Consider the following 17,106-nt stretch of genomic DNA (forward strand, 5'->3'; position numbering starts at 1 on the left):
ACTTGCTAAAGAGTGTATTTTGTAATACAATCTATTCAGTGTGTTAGTTTCACTTTTTAAAAATTTGACCAGTGACTGTCAAGCAATAATTAACTGAGTTCTGTCTACTTAGAATTAATACTACTGAAAACTGCTCTCAATTTTACTTTTCTACAACAGCCTTAGTAAGTCAATGAAAAATCAGGCCCACAGCTACTGTTAATATGAAACTGTCTTTAAGTTTTTATTTAGCTGCATAAAAGAAACACCACTTTAATTTTTTTAATGAAATGGTTTTGCTATTAGTTAATATCAGGTTACTTTCACAAAATCATGTATTATATTGATGGATTACATCATTACAACTCAAACTCTAGCTTTTATTCAGGTTTGGGCAAATGAAACCAAATTTCAAATAGGAGATTTCACATTTCTAAAAATATTGACTCATAGTAGTCAGATGACAAAGAAGGATGGGACAAGTCAATAAATACTAATTACTAACATCCACATAGGAACTGCAGATTTTCAAACCTTTTTCGTAGGTATTACGCTCAGAAGAATTGATTGTTTCACAACAATTATTATAATTTTTCTCCTCAAGTACCTTGAAAAACAGAAGATATGGAGGAGGTAAACAAAAATATTTATGAAATTCAAAATGCGTGTTAAAACAAAATTTAAAAGTGCTTGAAGAAAAAAGTGCTTGAAGACATAGTTTAACTATTGGGCTGGCCAAAAAGTGCATTCTGTTTTTAAGTAAAAATAAAAGACACATTTCTCATTTTCACCAAGAACTTTATTGAACAACATATTCACCCTTTTGTTCCGCTACCTTCTGCCATTTTTCAGGCAACTTCATCTTCTAATTTCATCTTCCCAAAACTTTTTATCTTTTTGAGCAAAGAACTATTCCAAGGTGCCTTTTACAGTTCCTTTGCTTCCAGGGAATTGACATTTTTTTCCATTAAGAGAATTTTGTAAAGACCTAAATAAATGGAAATCCAAAGGTGCGGTGTCTGGTGAATACGGCAGATGAATCAGAACTTCCTACCCAAGCTGTAACGTTCCAAGAAACATGCAGTCTTGCGTTATCCTGATGGAAGATTATATGTTTTCTGTTGACTAATTCTGGATGCTTTTCACCGAGTGCTGCTTTCCGTTGGTCTAACTGGTAGCAGTGCTTGTTGGAATTAATCGTTTGGTTTTCCGGAAGGAGCTCATAATACAGGACTCCCTTCCAATCCCACCATATACACAACTTTACCTTCTTTGGATAATGATCAGCCTTTGGTGTGGTTGGTGGCGGTTCATTTCGCTTGCCCCACAATCTCTTCCATTCCACATTATTGTACAGTATCCACTTTTCATCACCTGTCACAATTTGTTTTAAAAACAGAACGTTTTCACTACATTTAAGTAGAGAATTGTATGGGGAAATATGGTCAAGAAGGTCCCCCCCCCCCCCCCCCCCCCCCCCCGCTTAACTCATGTGGAACCCAAACATCAAAGCGATTAACACAACCAAGCTGGTGCAAATGATTTTCAACGCTTGATTTGAATATTTTGGGTGTGTCGGCTCTCTCCCGCGTGGTGTAACATTTATTGTTCTCGATTAATGTCTCGATTTGATCACTATCAACTTCAACTGGTCTACCCGTCCGTGGAGCATCGTCCAGTGAGAAAGCGCAAAACTTCGCAAACCACTTTTGAAACGTTCCATCAGTACAGCACCTTCTCCATACACTGCACAAATCTTTTTGTGCGTTTCAGTTGCATTTTTACCTTTCTTGAAATAATAAAGCATAATATGCCGAAAATGTTGCTTTTTTCTTCCATCTTCAATATTAAAATGGCTACACAAAAATTCACCAATTTTTATGTCTTTTTAAATTTTAATTTAATTTTATTTTATTTTATTTGCGGTACGTGGGCCTCCCACTGTTGTGGCCTCTCCCGTTGCGGAGCACAGGCTCCGGAGGCACAGGCTCCGGACGCACAGGCTCAGCGGCCATGGCTCACGGGCCCAGACGCTACCCGGCATGTGGGATCTCGGACCGGGGCATGAACCCGAGTCCCCTGCATTGGCAGGCAGACTCTCAACGACTGCACCACCAGGGTAGCCCCCATCCCTTTTAAGAATAAAATTATATCATGCAATACCAGAGCAATTTATATACTGGGAAAAGAATAAAGAACATAATCTCATTTGTTAGAATGTAGTATAGTGTAAAGGGAACTAGCTTTGAGGTAAGAAATCTGGCTTAAGATCTTGCTCTACACTATTAGCTATGGGACTGGGTCGTGTCACTTAAGTTCACTCTATATCAGTTTTCCAGTTTAACAAATGGGGTTAATATTTAGCTTGTAGGTTATTGTGAGGATGAATACACAGTAGTAATGGTAACTGTCATTATAAATATATAGATAGAAGGGCTTGCTTTTTCCTTTATCGCTGAGGTTCCCAATGTAGTGCTTTAAAGAAAAATGTTCTCCATTTTTTTCTATTTTTCCTTCTACACTTCATTATATTCTGAAAGTGTTCACATCTAAAAATGTTGCCTTATACCAACATTAAGAAGAAAAAAATCCATCTGTTAAGCATTATCTGTTGGGCAGTAAAGTAAGGGTTAGGGAGAGCATAGAAGAGAGATGAATTTTGGAGCATGACAGTGGATTATTATGAACTTAGATAATTATTCCTACTGTTGCTGCTGTTCAGATGTGATTTTGTTGCTGGAGCAAATAAAAACTGAGCCATTTATACAGAACCATTCCCTGAAGGAGATCTGTGGGCTATTTGGGGGCAGGTTTATTTTGTTGGACCACTTCCATCATGGGAAGAGCAGCATTTTGTTCTCAATGGGATAGACACTCTCTATATATATTTTCCTTCTCTGCACATAAAGTTTATGCCAAAACCACCATCCATGGACTCATGGAGTGGCTTATCCTCTGTCACGGTATTCCATACACCATCACTTCTGATGAAGGAAGTCTTTGTATAGAAATAAAGAGTGGCAATGGGACTATGCTCATAGAATTCACCAGTCTTACCCTGCCCTCCTCCCTTCCTAAATCCACTGGCTTGACAAAATGGTGGAATGGCTTTTTGAAAAACTATTTATGGTACCAGCTAAGTGGCCTATGGCATAACTTGTGCAGCTGAGGCAATGTCCTCCAGGGTGCAGTATTTGCTCTAAATTAGATAATAATATAGATGGTGTTCTTTCTCCTATAGCCAGGATTCATAGGTTCTGGGAATTAAGGAGGTGAAAATGGGAGTGGCTTTTTTCATTATTATCCCTAGTGATCCACTAGCAAACTTTTGCTTTCTATCCCTGTGACTTTAGGTTCTGTTAGTGTAGAGGTCTTAGTTCCAAAGGGAGGAATGCTTCCACTAGAGGTCACAATAATGGTTCCACTAAACTAGAAATTGAGAGTGCCACCTGGCCACTTTGGGCTCCTCATACCAATGAATCAACAGGCAAAACAGGTGATTACTGTACTTTCTGTGGTGATTGATCCTAACTACCAAGGGGAAATTGTGTTACTACTGCATAATGGTGATAAGGAAGGATAAGTCTGAATTGTGGGAGATCTCCCAAAGTGCTCTTGTTACTCCCATGTCCTGAGATTTAAGTCAAGGAAAAAACTACAGCAACCCAATGTCGGTGACAGAAATGAAGGTTTGGGTCACCCTACCAGTCAAGGAACCAGGGCAACGGGACTATGGAATTAATAGTAGTTATAAAAGTCAGCTACAACCATGTGAGCAGGAGTAAAAGTGAGGTCTGTAATTATTATAAGTATTAAACTGAGAAAATTGCTTTAGCCACATCAGTGATTACAGAAACCTCTGAAATTTTTTATTTACCTTCTATTTGTGTCTATTCTGGAATTTCCATTTCAGAAGGCAAAGAATTTTTTTAAAGTCTACTTTTCAAAATTAACTTTTAGCACATTACATAATGTCAAATAAGCCAACTAAATGTTTTCCACTAAAGGTTTGACTGAATAGTTTACATATTCAAAATTAGCACATGAAAGCATAGCTGAGGCAGTGACAGCTCCCTATTAGTTGCTAAAGTGCTTTGTGGATATTCCTAAGCAGTATTCATACTTTATATTCTGGTTATTCATTCACTGTTACAGTTTCCAGGCTAGCCTACAAACTCTATATAGGCATATTTTTTCTCCTTTTTATACCCAGTACGCAGCTAATGTCCAGGTCTTAGAAATACTCTGTCTGCGACAAAAATGTTTACAGTATATGCGGGATACAAATGAATGAATGAACACTGCATGTGTATAAATGAGTAACTCTAAAGTAACTAAAAATTGATGACTGTAAGTAAACATTCTTATAATCATTTAAGAAAGGTGTAATGTAAAGAAGTTCGGAATCAGAAAGATGGGAGTTGGGCACCTCACTTAACCTCTCTGAATCTCAGTTTCCTCTTTTGCAAAATGAGAGAACATCTTAACATCTTGCAGCATTGTTATAATTAGATATAATTTACACACCTGACACAGTGCTTAGCTCAGAGTAGGTTCTCAATAAAAGGTAGTTCTATTATTATTTACTGCATATGTCCAGGAGTAATTACACAAGTCTTTGTATAAATCATTAAAATTTCTGAATTAACATATTGAGTTTACTAGAATTATTTAGAAAACGGAAACCAATGTATGATATTCTGCCTCATAGCAGGATTTAAAAAAAAAAAAAACTTAGAATACTCTTCTAAACCTTGAGAAAATCCTTCAAACTTTGAGTCTTTTTTAAAATTTTTATTTATTTTTAAAAATTATTTATTTTTGGCTGCATTGGGTTTTCGTTGCTATGCGTGGGCTTTCTCTAGTTGTGGTGAGCGGGGGCTACTCTTCCTCATGTGCCCCGGCTTCTCATTGCGGTAGATTCACTTGTTGTGGAGCATGGGCTCTAGGCGAGCGGGCTTCAGTACTTGCAGCACGCTGGCTCAGTAGTTGTGGCACGTGGGCCCTAGGGCTCAGGCTCAGTAGTTGTGGCGCACGGGCTTTGTTGCTCTGAGGCATGTGGGCTCTTCCCGGACCAGGGCTCGAACCCGTGTTCCCTGCATTTGCAGGCAGATTCTTAACCACTGCGCCAGCAGGGAAGTCCAAACTTTGAGCCTTGAGAAATGTCACCTATAAAATCTTCATCCAGGCTTCCTTAGAGCCAGTGCTCCACAATAAGAGAAGCCACCACAATGAGACGCCCCTGCACCACAACAAAGAGTAGCCCCCACTTGCCACAACTAGAGAAAGCCCACGCACAGCAACCAAGACCCAACACAGCCAAAAATAAATAAATAAAATAAATAAATTTATTTAAAAAATAAATAAATACATAAATAAAATAAAATCTTTATCTTCCAGCTTCCCTGGTGGCGCAGTGGTTGAGAGTCCGCCTGCCGATGCAGGGGACACGGGTTCGTGCCCCGGTCTGGGAAGATCCCACATGCCGCGGAGCGGCTGGGCCTGTGAGCCGTGGCCGCTGAGGCTGCGCGTCCGGAGCCTGTGCTCCGCAACGGGAGAGGCCACAACAGTGAGAGGCCTGCGTACCGCAAATCTTCATCTTCAACACCTACCCTACCTATGTTACAGAATTCTTGGAAGAATCAAATCTACAAATGGATTTTGTAAACTATAAATGCTAAACAAATGCTAATTCTTGTTTTTATATCTTCCATCTGAGTGCTTCAGCTACCATTGTGACTTTTTTTGTCACTGCACTATTATAACAATGCATTTTTACCTCCTTGTCCATTTTCTTAAGAAAAATCAGAGCTAAGGGCTTCCCTGGTGTCGCAGTGGTTGAGAGTCCGCCTGCCGATGCAGCGGACATGGGTTCGTGCACCGGTCTAGGAAGATCCCACATGCCACGGAGCGGCTGGGCCGGTGAGCGATGGCCGCTGAGCCTGCACGTCCGGAGCCTGTGCTCCACAAACGGGAGCGGCCACAACAGTGAGAGGCCCGTGTACCGGAAAAAAAAAAAAAAAAAAAAAATCAGAGCTAAAATTTGCCACTTTCTTCAAAAGCTATCATGAGCCCAATGATCTAATGTTTGTTACAAACTCATAAAATTCTCAGCCCAAGAGACATAGATATTGAAATAGCCAAAAGAAAATTTAAAAGCAAAGTGTTATGTATCATTCTGTACTCATCATCATAGTTCTGCTCATTGAAAGCCTACGGTCGTTGAAGTAGACTTAGAAACTTGAAAAGTCAGTGGCACATTTCATCAGGCACCAAATGTGCCATTGACTCTCCTCTTAACCTTTACTTGAGAAACTTTAGGACAAGAGCTTTGTATGAACAAACCAAGATGGCCCTCAGCATTATAGGAACATTGACTTTGTGTGTTTATGAGGTGAGGGTCATGTCGTTTGGGTTTTTTTTTATGTGGCTTCACAGCTAATAGTTCCTAAATTTAGCTGCATATCAGAATCGCCCAGAAATTTGCCCCAGATCTATTGTGACAAAATAATAAAAGGAGTCCTAGAAAGAGTATTTTGAACAAATTTCATGTCTTTCTTATTGGGAACCTCTGGCTCATCTTGTGGTACTGTTTTTCTTTTCTCCATTTTTAGTGCTCTTTCCCTTGCTGGTGGCTCTGTACTTCTCAGGATTCCCAATGTCAGAATGAAATCTATCTGATATGTCATTAACATCCTAGTGTGACTTAATTTAATGTGCCATTTCTTCAGAAATGCTAATGGTGGAATTTGGGACTCTGATAGCATGGAGTGGGGGTGGATGAGGGAGGAGAAGCTTTGCTTCCTGGCCCCCAAAATGGCATTACTTAGAGAAAGCTCCCTTTTATTACCTTCCCATAAAGTCAGCCCTACATATAAATTATGCACCACTAAAAAGAGATGAATTTCAGGAAGAGAAAATGCAAGCAAAGTCAATGGAAAATCTGGATAGCACCTGGAATCTTGACTAGCAAGTCCCTACAAAGCTCCCTGCTTTTTCTTTTTTCTTTTAAAAATGAGAGCAAATGAATGCAACCTTTCTTAAGGAATAGTGGATTGTTCTCACTGGAGTTACTTAACATGGGCTGGGTACCCACTTCGTAGGGATGTTGTAAGGGGATTCAAACATTGGGTTAGAATCTCTCAATAATTTTAACCTTTTTTTTTTCTTTTCATCCCAAAGACGTTACAATCCTTTGACATAGTAAAAATTACTCTTTTGGTTTAATATTTCCCCAGTTTGTGACAAGTGGGATTAAAGCCTTTACTTTTTTTTTTTTTACATCTTTATTTGAGTATAATTGCTTTACAATGTTGTATTAGCTTCTGCTGTATAACAGAGTGAATCAGCTATATGTATACATATATCCCCATATCCCCTCCCTCCTACCCTCCCTATCCCATTCCTCTAGGTCGTCACAAAGCATCAAGCCGATCTCCCTGTGCTATGTGGCTGCTTCCCATTAGCCATCTATTTTACATTTGGTAGTGTATGTATGTCAGTGCCACTCTCTCACTTCGTCCCAGCTTACCCTTCCCCCTCTGTGTCCTCAAGTCCGTTCTGTACATCTGCATCTTATTCATGCCCTGCCACTAGGTTCATCAGTAATGTTTTTTTGATTCCATATATATGTGTTAGCGTACGGTATTTGTTTTTCTGTTTCTGACTTACTTCACTTTGTGTGAGAGAATCTAGGTGCATCCACCTCACTACAAATAACTCAATTTCATTCCTTTTTATGGCTGAGTAACATTCCATTGTATACATGTGCCACATCTTCTTTATCCATTCATCTGTTGATGGACATTCAGGTTGCTTCCATGTCCTGAAAGCCTTTACTTTTGATATATGTCTGTTAGCTCCTTCAGTTTGACCTTTCCCTGGAAGCCTCTGCCCAGGGCTGCCATAAGGCTTATAGAGGACAATTTCAGGGCAGAAGGACAGTCCAAAGAACTCTTGAAGTTGCTCTTGTGGTCTAGGCACTCCTTATTTCTCCTGTGAATTATTGCATTAGCCCCCTAATTACTTCTGGTCTCTTGTCCTCATATTCATCTTCCGAATTCATCTTCTGAACTATTGCCAGAGCCCAATTTCTAAATGTAAATGTGCTTATATCAATTTCAATGGGCACCCCATTACCTTCCAGATAAAGTTCACATTCCTTACGATGTATGTATAAGGCTTTTTAATGATCTGCCTTTTCATCATTCCCACTATGTTAGTATTCTTGCCACAAACCATTTGCAATTCCTTAAATTCTCTAGATCTTCTTATGTTTCTGAGATTGTGTAAAAACTGCTCCCTCTGCCTAGGACAGCATTCCCTTTATTTTGCTAATCTTTATCGGTTCCCTCAATATCCAACTTTGTTATCAATTCTGTTGACATGGTCTTTGACCCATAAGAGTGTGAAAGTGTCCCTCTGTTGAAGTCCAATGGTATCCTGATATATCTCATTATCACAGTAAATACAGTGTGTTGGAATTGATTTTCTTATCCATCTTCCTTATTAGACTGTGACAGCCTTGAAAGTAGGGACTAGTTTCATTATATATTTCTCAGTGTCTAGTACAAAAAATGCAATAATAAATATTTCTGAAATTAATGAGTCTCAGAATAGATCACTCCTAAATCCATGATCTATGAGGTCAGATTCATGGTTAGCCCTCAAGATAACTGTCACCTATAGAAATTGTAATGAGTGGAAAAAACTGTGGGGTTGGCTATTGAAATACAGTCCAGCATACAAATTCTGAATGGAGCGTAGACCTAGAAGCTCAAAAATATGTCCATGAAGTTGTAAGAATGGAATAGGAATAGAATTGTTAGAAGTGCAATTACCTTCTTGAGTTATTCCAGGGATAGTCCTTGTGATAGATTAGATTTCAACTATCCTGTGTTTTTATTTGAAGAAAAATACCTAGAAAGCAGGCCCTACACATTAGTTAACTCTTTTTTCTCCTTGAAATCTTGAGGATTAATTTGTGATTATAATAGTAGATGGAATAAGTAATTTTGTGTAAATGAAGTATAACAAGTGATCATAGTAAAATTATATATTAGGTGAATCACTTCACATGCAACCCTACAAATGATAACAGTATTTGCTCAAGTGACTTTAATATAAATTAGGTACTATATGTGTACTTATAGCAGCCTCTAGTAAGTGTTTGTTATAAATGGAGCCTACAAATAGTCAAATTAAAAATACATATTAAGATTATTTTAAAATACAGGTTTATATTTTTACTAGAAAAATGTCCTCTCCAATGTCCAATTTACCATTAGCTTTTTCATTTTTGTTACCTCTTGATCAAATAGAAATGTTACCTATAAAACCACCATGATATCCCTTAACCCAGTGGTCCCCAACCTTTCTGGAACTAGGGACTGGTTTTGCGGAAGACAATTTTTCCACGGACTTGGGGCGGGGGGGGCGGCAGGTAGGGTTCAGGCGGTAATGCGAGCGATGGGGAGCGGCAGACGAAGCTTAGTTTGCTCACCCACTGTTCACCTCCTGCTATGCAGCCCAGTTCCTAGCAGACCACAGACCGGTACCGGTCCTCAGCCCAGGGGCTGGGGACCCCTGCCTTAACCCCCACACATATACACACACTCATATATATGTATGGTACAGATAGGTAGGTATGTAGATAGAGAGGTAGATATAAGGATTTTATGATACAGACACTTGTTTTATAAATAAATGTAGTTGGGAAAACAGACTAAATATAATATATAAGAAATAGGTACTTCCAGGAGTGGGATGAACTGGGAGATTGGGATTGACATATATACACTACTATGTTTAAAATAGATAACTTATTAGAACCTACTGTTTAGCACAGGGAACTCTACTCAGTGCTTTGTGGTGACCTAAATGGGAAGGAAATCCAAAAAAGAGTGGATAAATGTATACATATGGCTGATTCACTTTGCTGTACGGCAGAAACTGACCCAGCAGTGTAAAGCAACTATACTCCAATTGGAAAAAAAAAAAAAAGGAAGAAAAAGAAATAGGTACTTCCAAGATCTTTTTACAGTGATGAGTCTCAATCCTCTGATGTCCTTCAGACCATTAGACCATTAGGGTATATATATATCTGCCCTAGACTCTAGGACATGCTTAAACAGGTCTCTTCAGAGTTTAGCATTAAACTTGGTGTTTTCTAATTCAATAGAATTTATTTCGAAGAAAATTTTATTTTCCTAGGGAGGAAGCTGTCTTCAATACTTGGATACATTGTTAACAAATAAATATTGAGGTGGCTATATGCCAATTACATTTCAATTAAAAAAATAAATAAATACTGAGATGGGATCAGAGGGAAGAAACAGAATTAAAATACAACAATAACCATTTCCTTTAAACAATGCCTAAGAAAATAATAATAGTCACCACTTATTAATTTTTTCCTATGTGCCAGGTAACTCACAACTTTATGTGGTAGTTAATATTATCTCTATTTTTTAATTTAGGAAAACAAAGCTCAGAGAGATTAAGTAATGACCAAAGTCATGTAGCACGACAGTGACATAGCCAGGATTTTATCAGACACTGATTCTAAAGTCTTGTTTTTCCTAATTAAGCTATTTTTAAATAAGGAAAAAAATTATTCTTCCAAATATCACCTTTCTTTCATGCCTCTTTTCTCCAGTGTCCTTTGTTCCTTGTGACACAGAAGCCAATTTGTCTATTGTGTTTCCTTTTCCTTTTGCTCTCAATTTAGAAACAAACTGTCTTCAGAACATCCTTTCACAGCAGGTGGAAAACTTGTCAAAATCCCAAATACAGCAGAATTACCAAATTTAAAAGTGATGAAACACTGCACAGACCATCATGGGAAGGGTACACAAAAAAACTGGTAACATATTTGAGAACTGGATTACTGGAGGCCAGTGGTTAGAGGCAAACCTTACTCTGTGTGTGTGTGTGGGGGTGGTGGTGTATGCACATGTTTGTACACGTGTGTATATATAATCTTGCATGGCTTGACTTTTTTTTAAACAGTAAGTTTCTGCATTACCTATTTTAAAGAGGTGATTATTCAGAATGAGACATATTAACAAAGGCTTCTCGGTTATTTTGTGTCTCGTGTGTGTAGGTTGATGCACAGAGCCTTGGCTCCTGTTGCACCCTAGCTTTTGCCCTCCTAGGAAAAGCTAGTCAGCTCAGTTGCTGACTAGTCAAAAGCACTACCACCTGATCTCTGTAAATATGGCCAGAGGATGCCGTAGCCCATCATCCACTTTCCGTACATCCCAATGTGAGCTTTACACAGTAGTACTGACTCAGCATCCATAGAGGATTCAGTTTTGTGACTGCCTCATATATCTTAGAGTAAATCAGTTCCTCGTGATAATTGTGTTGACATTGTATTCTGAGAATTCCCTCAGGAATCCAGTTCAGGTTTCCAGTCTTGTTCATTTAAAAACTGCCATGGGAAAAAATGGACTACTAATATAAGATAATCCTTTTATTTTTTTAATTACTGTTTCTTGATGGTATTTTTCATTTAAACAATGAATCAGCTACTCTCTTTCCCAGACACCTACTTTAATTTTAACAAGCTCATTTTATTTATTTTTCTTCTGTATTTTATTTTATTTTGTTTTTCTGTTTTTTTTAAAAGTTTCCTTTTCTTTTCACAACTCACACACACACACTGTATTTTATTTTTACAAGAGATAAATAAACTGACACCAAGCATTGTAAATGGATGACCACAACAAAAGCAACAATGATTGCAATTACCAAACACGAAACACACTCATACTATGTCATGATATTGACATTCAGTCCAGGAATCCTCCACTGTAACAGCTCCTTTACTTTGCAGTGAAAATTGATTTGTATATTGTATTTTATTTTTTAAATTATTTTTTATTGGAGTATAGTTGCTTTACAATGTTGTGTTAGTTTCTCACTATACAGCAAAAGGAATCCATCATATGTATACATATATCCACTCTTTTTTAGATTTCCTTCCCATTTAGGTCACCACAGAGCACTGAGTAGAGTTCGCTGTGCTATACAGTAGGTGCTCATGAGTTATCTATTTTACACATAGTAGTGTATATATGTCAGTCCCAATCTCCTAATTCATCCCACCCCCCCGCCTCCCCCCTTGGTGTCCATATATTTGTTCTGCACGTCTGTGTCTCTATTTCTGCCTTGCAAACAGGTTCATCTGTACCATTTTTCTAGATTCCACGTATATGCGTTAATATACGATATTTGTTTTTCTCTTTCTGACTTACTTCACCCTGTATGACAGTCTCTGTGTCCATCCACATCTCTACAAATCACCCAATTTCGTTTCCTTTATGGCTGAGTAATATTCCATTGTATGTATGTACCACATCTTCTTTATCCATTCCTCTGTCGATGGACATTTAGGTTGCTTCCATGTCCTGGCTATTGTAAATAGTGCTGCAATGAACATTGGGGTGCATGCATCCTTTCGAATTATGGTTTTCTCCAGATATATGCCCAGGAGTGGGATTGCTGGGTCATATGGTAGCTCTATTTTTAGTTTTTTAAGGAACCTCCATACTGTTCTCCATAGTGGCTATACCAATTTACATTCCCACCAACAGTGCAGGAGGGTTCCCTTTTCTCCACACCCTCTCCAGCATTTATTTTTCGTAGATTTTTTTGATGATGGCCATTCTGACCTGTGTGAGGTGATATCTCAGTATAGTTTTGATTTGCATTTCTCTAATAATTAGCGATGTTGAGCATCTTTTCATGTGCTTGTTGGCCATCTGTATGTCTTCTTTGAAGAAGTGTCTATTTAGGTTTTCCACCCATTTTTTGATTGGGTTTTTTTTTGATATTGAGCTGCATGAGCTGTTTGTATATTCTGAAGATTAATCCCTTGTCAGTTGCTTTGTTTGCAAATATTTTCTCCCATTCTGAGGGTTGTTTTTTTGTTTTGTTTATGGTTTCCTTTGTTGTGCAAAAGATTTTAATTAACAAGTTAATATTAATAAGTGAAGAAGCTGCAGTATTTAGAGGTTTATTGGTCTGTTATGTGTCAATCATAAATATTATGATTATTATTTTTATTCCATCACAGAAGGGTTATCCAAATGCAGTCTATGGGAGAGATAAAAATTGGTTAGCATGGGACTTGTTAATAGTGAATATAGATCAAATGACAAAGTTAACCTAAGAAACACATCACTGCAGCAGAAACAAGTCTTTGAGCTTGTGGATCCAGTGGATCAATTTTTCTTGTCAGATAAAAGAATAAAGCAGTGATAGTGGTGATAAAATGTATCTCTTTGTCTTTCCTTGGAAGTAACTGGTAGCTTCAATTCCTGAAGTTCTCTGTATCTACTCAATGTAATAAAATTCTTCCTTTAATCTTGGATGATGAATAGCACCTTAATCACAGGTTACACAAATGGGCACCATTTCTTTATGGTACTTGACTTCAATTCCTTTTCCTTTTGCCACCCTAGGCTTATTGACATCCTTGGTTCATGATTTTTTGTTTCTTTCAAATGCAAAGGTGGCTGTGGGGTGGGATCCTTTGAGATTAACTCAACCTCATTGCATATCAGAAGAAAAAGTGTGTTCACCTTTAAGGATTGAGGGGCATGGAAAATAAAATGAGTTCCTTCACTTATTTATTAGTAATTAGAACAGTTGTCCCCTTCCTCTCCCAGCTCCTAATAATGTGCTCTTTAGAGCCAAGAGGGCTTCTTTAGAACATTTTTTTTTTTTTTTAGAACATTCTTTCCTAGTGATGGAAGGCAGTCGTTCTTCTTCCTTCTCCTTACTCTCCCCCAAATCCAGTGTTTCTTTACACCAATTTAGACTAAGTAGTTCTACCTCAGGAATTCTCCTCAGAGAAGCAGGCTGACACCCTCTCAGTGCTACTCTGTATTTAGTACTGTAATAAGTGCTAAATGACCACACTAGAAGAACAATGTGCTGTATGATTAACTTATCATAGAAACAGTGGAGGAGCTTTCTCCTATTTAAAGCTAATCTCTGCCTCTGAGCTTTGATGCCTCTCCTCTTTCACCTTTCTAGGAACCCACACACCAATTATGCCTATTTTCTTCTGGTTACTCAAATTTTTATCATCTGAATCCTTTCCCGCCAGCATTTCAGCATGCTTTACTCTCATTCAGTTTAATCCAAACAAAGCAAAACAAAAGCCACTTTTGACCTATACTTCCTTTACTGCCTTATTGTTTTTTTCACCTACAAAATAACTTATTTTGCACTTCTATCTCCATCTCCTCACCTGTGCTTTTTTCTGGCCTCTGCTCTCACTCCCCCAAACAATTGTGGATAAGGTTATTGAAACCTTCCCATATCACTAAATCCAAGACTTTTTCTTGTTCTCACCTCACTTGATGAGTACATCCTGATCTTAATAAGGACTTGACACTGTTGAATACTATCTATTTCCTTCCAGAAATACTCTGTTGGCTTTCCTTAATTTACTCTTAACTCTCTTGCTGCTCCTTTCTCCCCTTTTGTTAGTTTATTTTCCTGTACGGGGCATTCAGTGTTGTAGTACCTCAAGCATTGTTTCTAGGCCTTCTTCTCTTCTCACTCTAAACTTAGTCCTAGCAATCTCATTCAACCAGCAGCTTCATTTATACCGACAGCTACTGAATAAATATTTCTAGGACAGACTTCTCTGGCTTAACCCAAAATGGGGTTGATTTGCTTCCAATATATCTATATTGAATTCTAAACTTTCCCAGGTATGAAAGTCATCGCCATCCATCCCTCCAAGTTCTAAATAATAACAAAATAACAGAAAACACTATTCCCCCTTTCTAATCTAGCCTCAAATTCTGTTGATTCTACCTCCTAAAAAAATCTCTCAAATCTTCCCTCTTCTCTTCATCTCCATTGTCATAACCCTACTCAAGAAGTCTCTCAATGTAGTTTTTTTTTTTGCTCAAGAGTCTTTTTATTTCCATAATAAAATTAGCACTAAAGAGGACTACTTATAGTTATTTGGGTTTAAAATAATATTTATTAACACAATTTTTAAAATCTGGTGTTCCATAAGACATTAGTTTCAATTTTCAAAATTTGCTATTCTCTCTTTATATAATCCAAACATATGTAAGTCTAAACATCATTTTGATATTTAGTCTGTAAACTTATTATTGTATCCCTGAATGCATAGAGCATAGCACAGTGCCTGGAACACAAAAAGCACTTAATAAGTGTTTGTTAGATGAATGACTAAGTGTTCAAAGTTAGTTTCTTTTCTCTTTTATTTTCTCCCAACTTCCTCTAAATAAAAACTAAAGCTTTCCATTTTGGTAGTTAGGTGTTACTCCTGATTATAATCTGTAAGATTTCACTCTATGTATTTAGGTTTCTAATCCACTCAGAATTACACAATATGGATGATGGTTTTGGCTATTAAGAAGATGAAGGCAAGATTCTGTAAATATGGACAGAATCCCTAACATGTCCCCAAATTGTGATTTGTAGTAGTGATAATCTGTTATGAAGAGCTAACCCATTTTCCTTCTTGAATGGGAAATCTAAGGAAAAAACAACCTCTAGGATTCCTAAATCTTGCAGAAGTTCCCTTCTCTTTGATATTCCAGGTCCATAGAGCCAAGCCAATCAGATTTTTTCCTGTTCTTCACTTTTTTTGGTGAGGAAAGGGTTTTCTAGGAAATACTGAACTTTCCTTTCCCTAAAAGTAGGCCAGAGTAAACAATCAAACTTTAAATGCAATAATCTTTCATACTTTAAACCAGCTGTTAAAAACAAAACAGGTACAAAATGGAGTCATTTATGCTAAGCCCCACATCACCAAACCTAATTACACTTTTGGGCTTTTGCAGAAATGGAATCTTAAACTAGTCAATCAGGAATTACCTGATCAGCACTAGTGAGGTAGTCTTCCCGATGGACCCCAACTACGCCCTAAAGGAAAGCAACCTTCACACAACCAATTCACTTTTTTTTTTTTTTTTTTTTTGCGGTACGCGGGCCTCTCACTGCTGTGCCCTCTCCCGTTGCGGAGCACAGGCTCCGGACGCACAAGATCAGTGGCCACGGCTCACGGGCCCAGCCGCTCCGTGGCATGCGGGATCCTCCCAGATCAGGGCATGAACCCGTGTCCCCTGCACCAGCAGGCGGACTCTCAACCACTGCGCCACCAGGGAAGCCCCCCAATTCACTTTTTGCTAGTATGATTTCCTTGTCCCGCCCTCTTCTGCCTATAAAAGTCTTTCATTTTATACAGCTCCTTTTTACCTACTAGATGAGATGCTGCCCAATTCCTGAATTGTTGGATAAAGCCAATATCTTTAAATTTTACTCAGTTGAATTTTTTTAACACAACTAATCTGTCATTTTTCCCCTTTAAGTCATTATCAGTTTAAGATGAATGCTGAAAGGATGATTGACATGATCTTTGGGGTTTGCTTTAAAATACTCCAGATATTTTAAACAAGAGAGAGATGAAACAAGAATGAAAAATGTTGATACAATTTCTGAAATTCTAGAAGTTTATTATACTTTTCTTTGAGATTTTCCACAATAAAAAGTTTTAAAATTTTAGCTCTTTCTATTTTTCACTCTCTGAACTTCCTTGAGAGGGGTCCTGGCCACAGGAGGAGGAAAACTGCACAACCATTCCTTCGCAAACCTCTGCCTGTCTATTCCTGAAACCTCAGGAGGGGCTTTAATCTTTGTTATACAGGTTTCACCTGCTGTCCGAGAGCAGAGCATTCCTATGAAACCTTTTGGAAGCCAAAATGGCATAAAGTGAGGAAGCAATTACCCTAGAAGACATCTTGCTAAGGAAATAAAGCACAGATGTTCAAATACACAGTTCAAAGCTATAGCAGGGAGATGCTGAGTACAGTTTCCCAAGACAGAGCCTGGTGATGCCACTGCAGCCTCTACCACGGCTGCTGCAAAACAAACGCTGACTACTATTTTAAATTTTCGCCTTTTCCCATAAAAGTGAAAATCACATTTCTTTCCACTAGCAAAAATAGGTACTAATATGGGTCTTCGGTAAAAGCGAAGCGGCCTGTTGTGAACTTTCTACCAGCGGAGGAATACCTGTATTCGTTATTAACATATAACAAGTATCTATAGATTTCATTTTAAAACAAA

This window comes from Phocoena phocoena, chromosome 5, assembly GCF_963924675.1.
Source record: "Phocoena phocoena chromosome 5, mPhoPho1.1, whole genome shotgun sequence".
NCBI classification, from domain to species: Eukaryota; Metazoa; Chordata; class Mammalia; order Artiodactyla; family Phocoenidae; genus Phocoena; species Phocoena phocoena.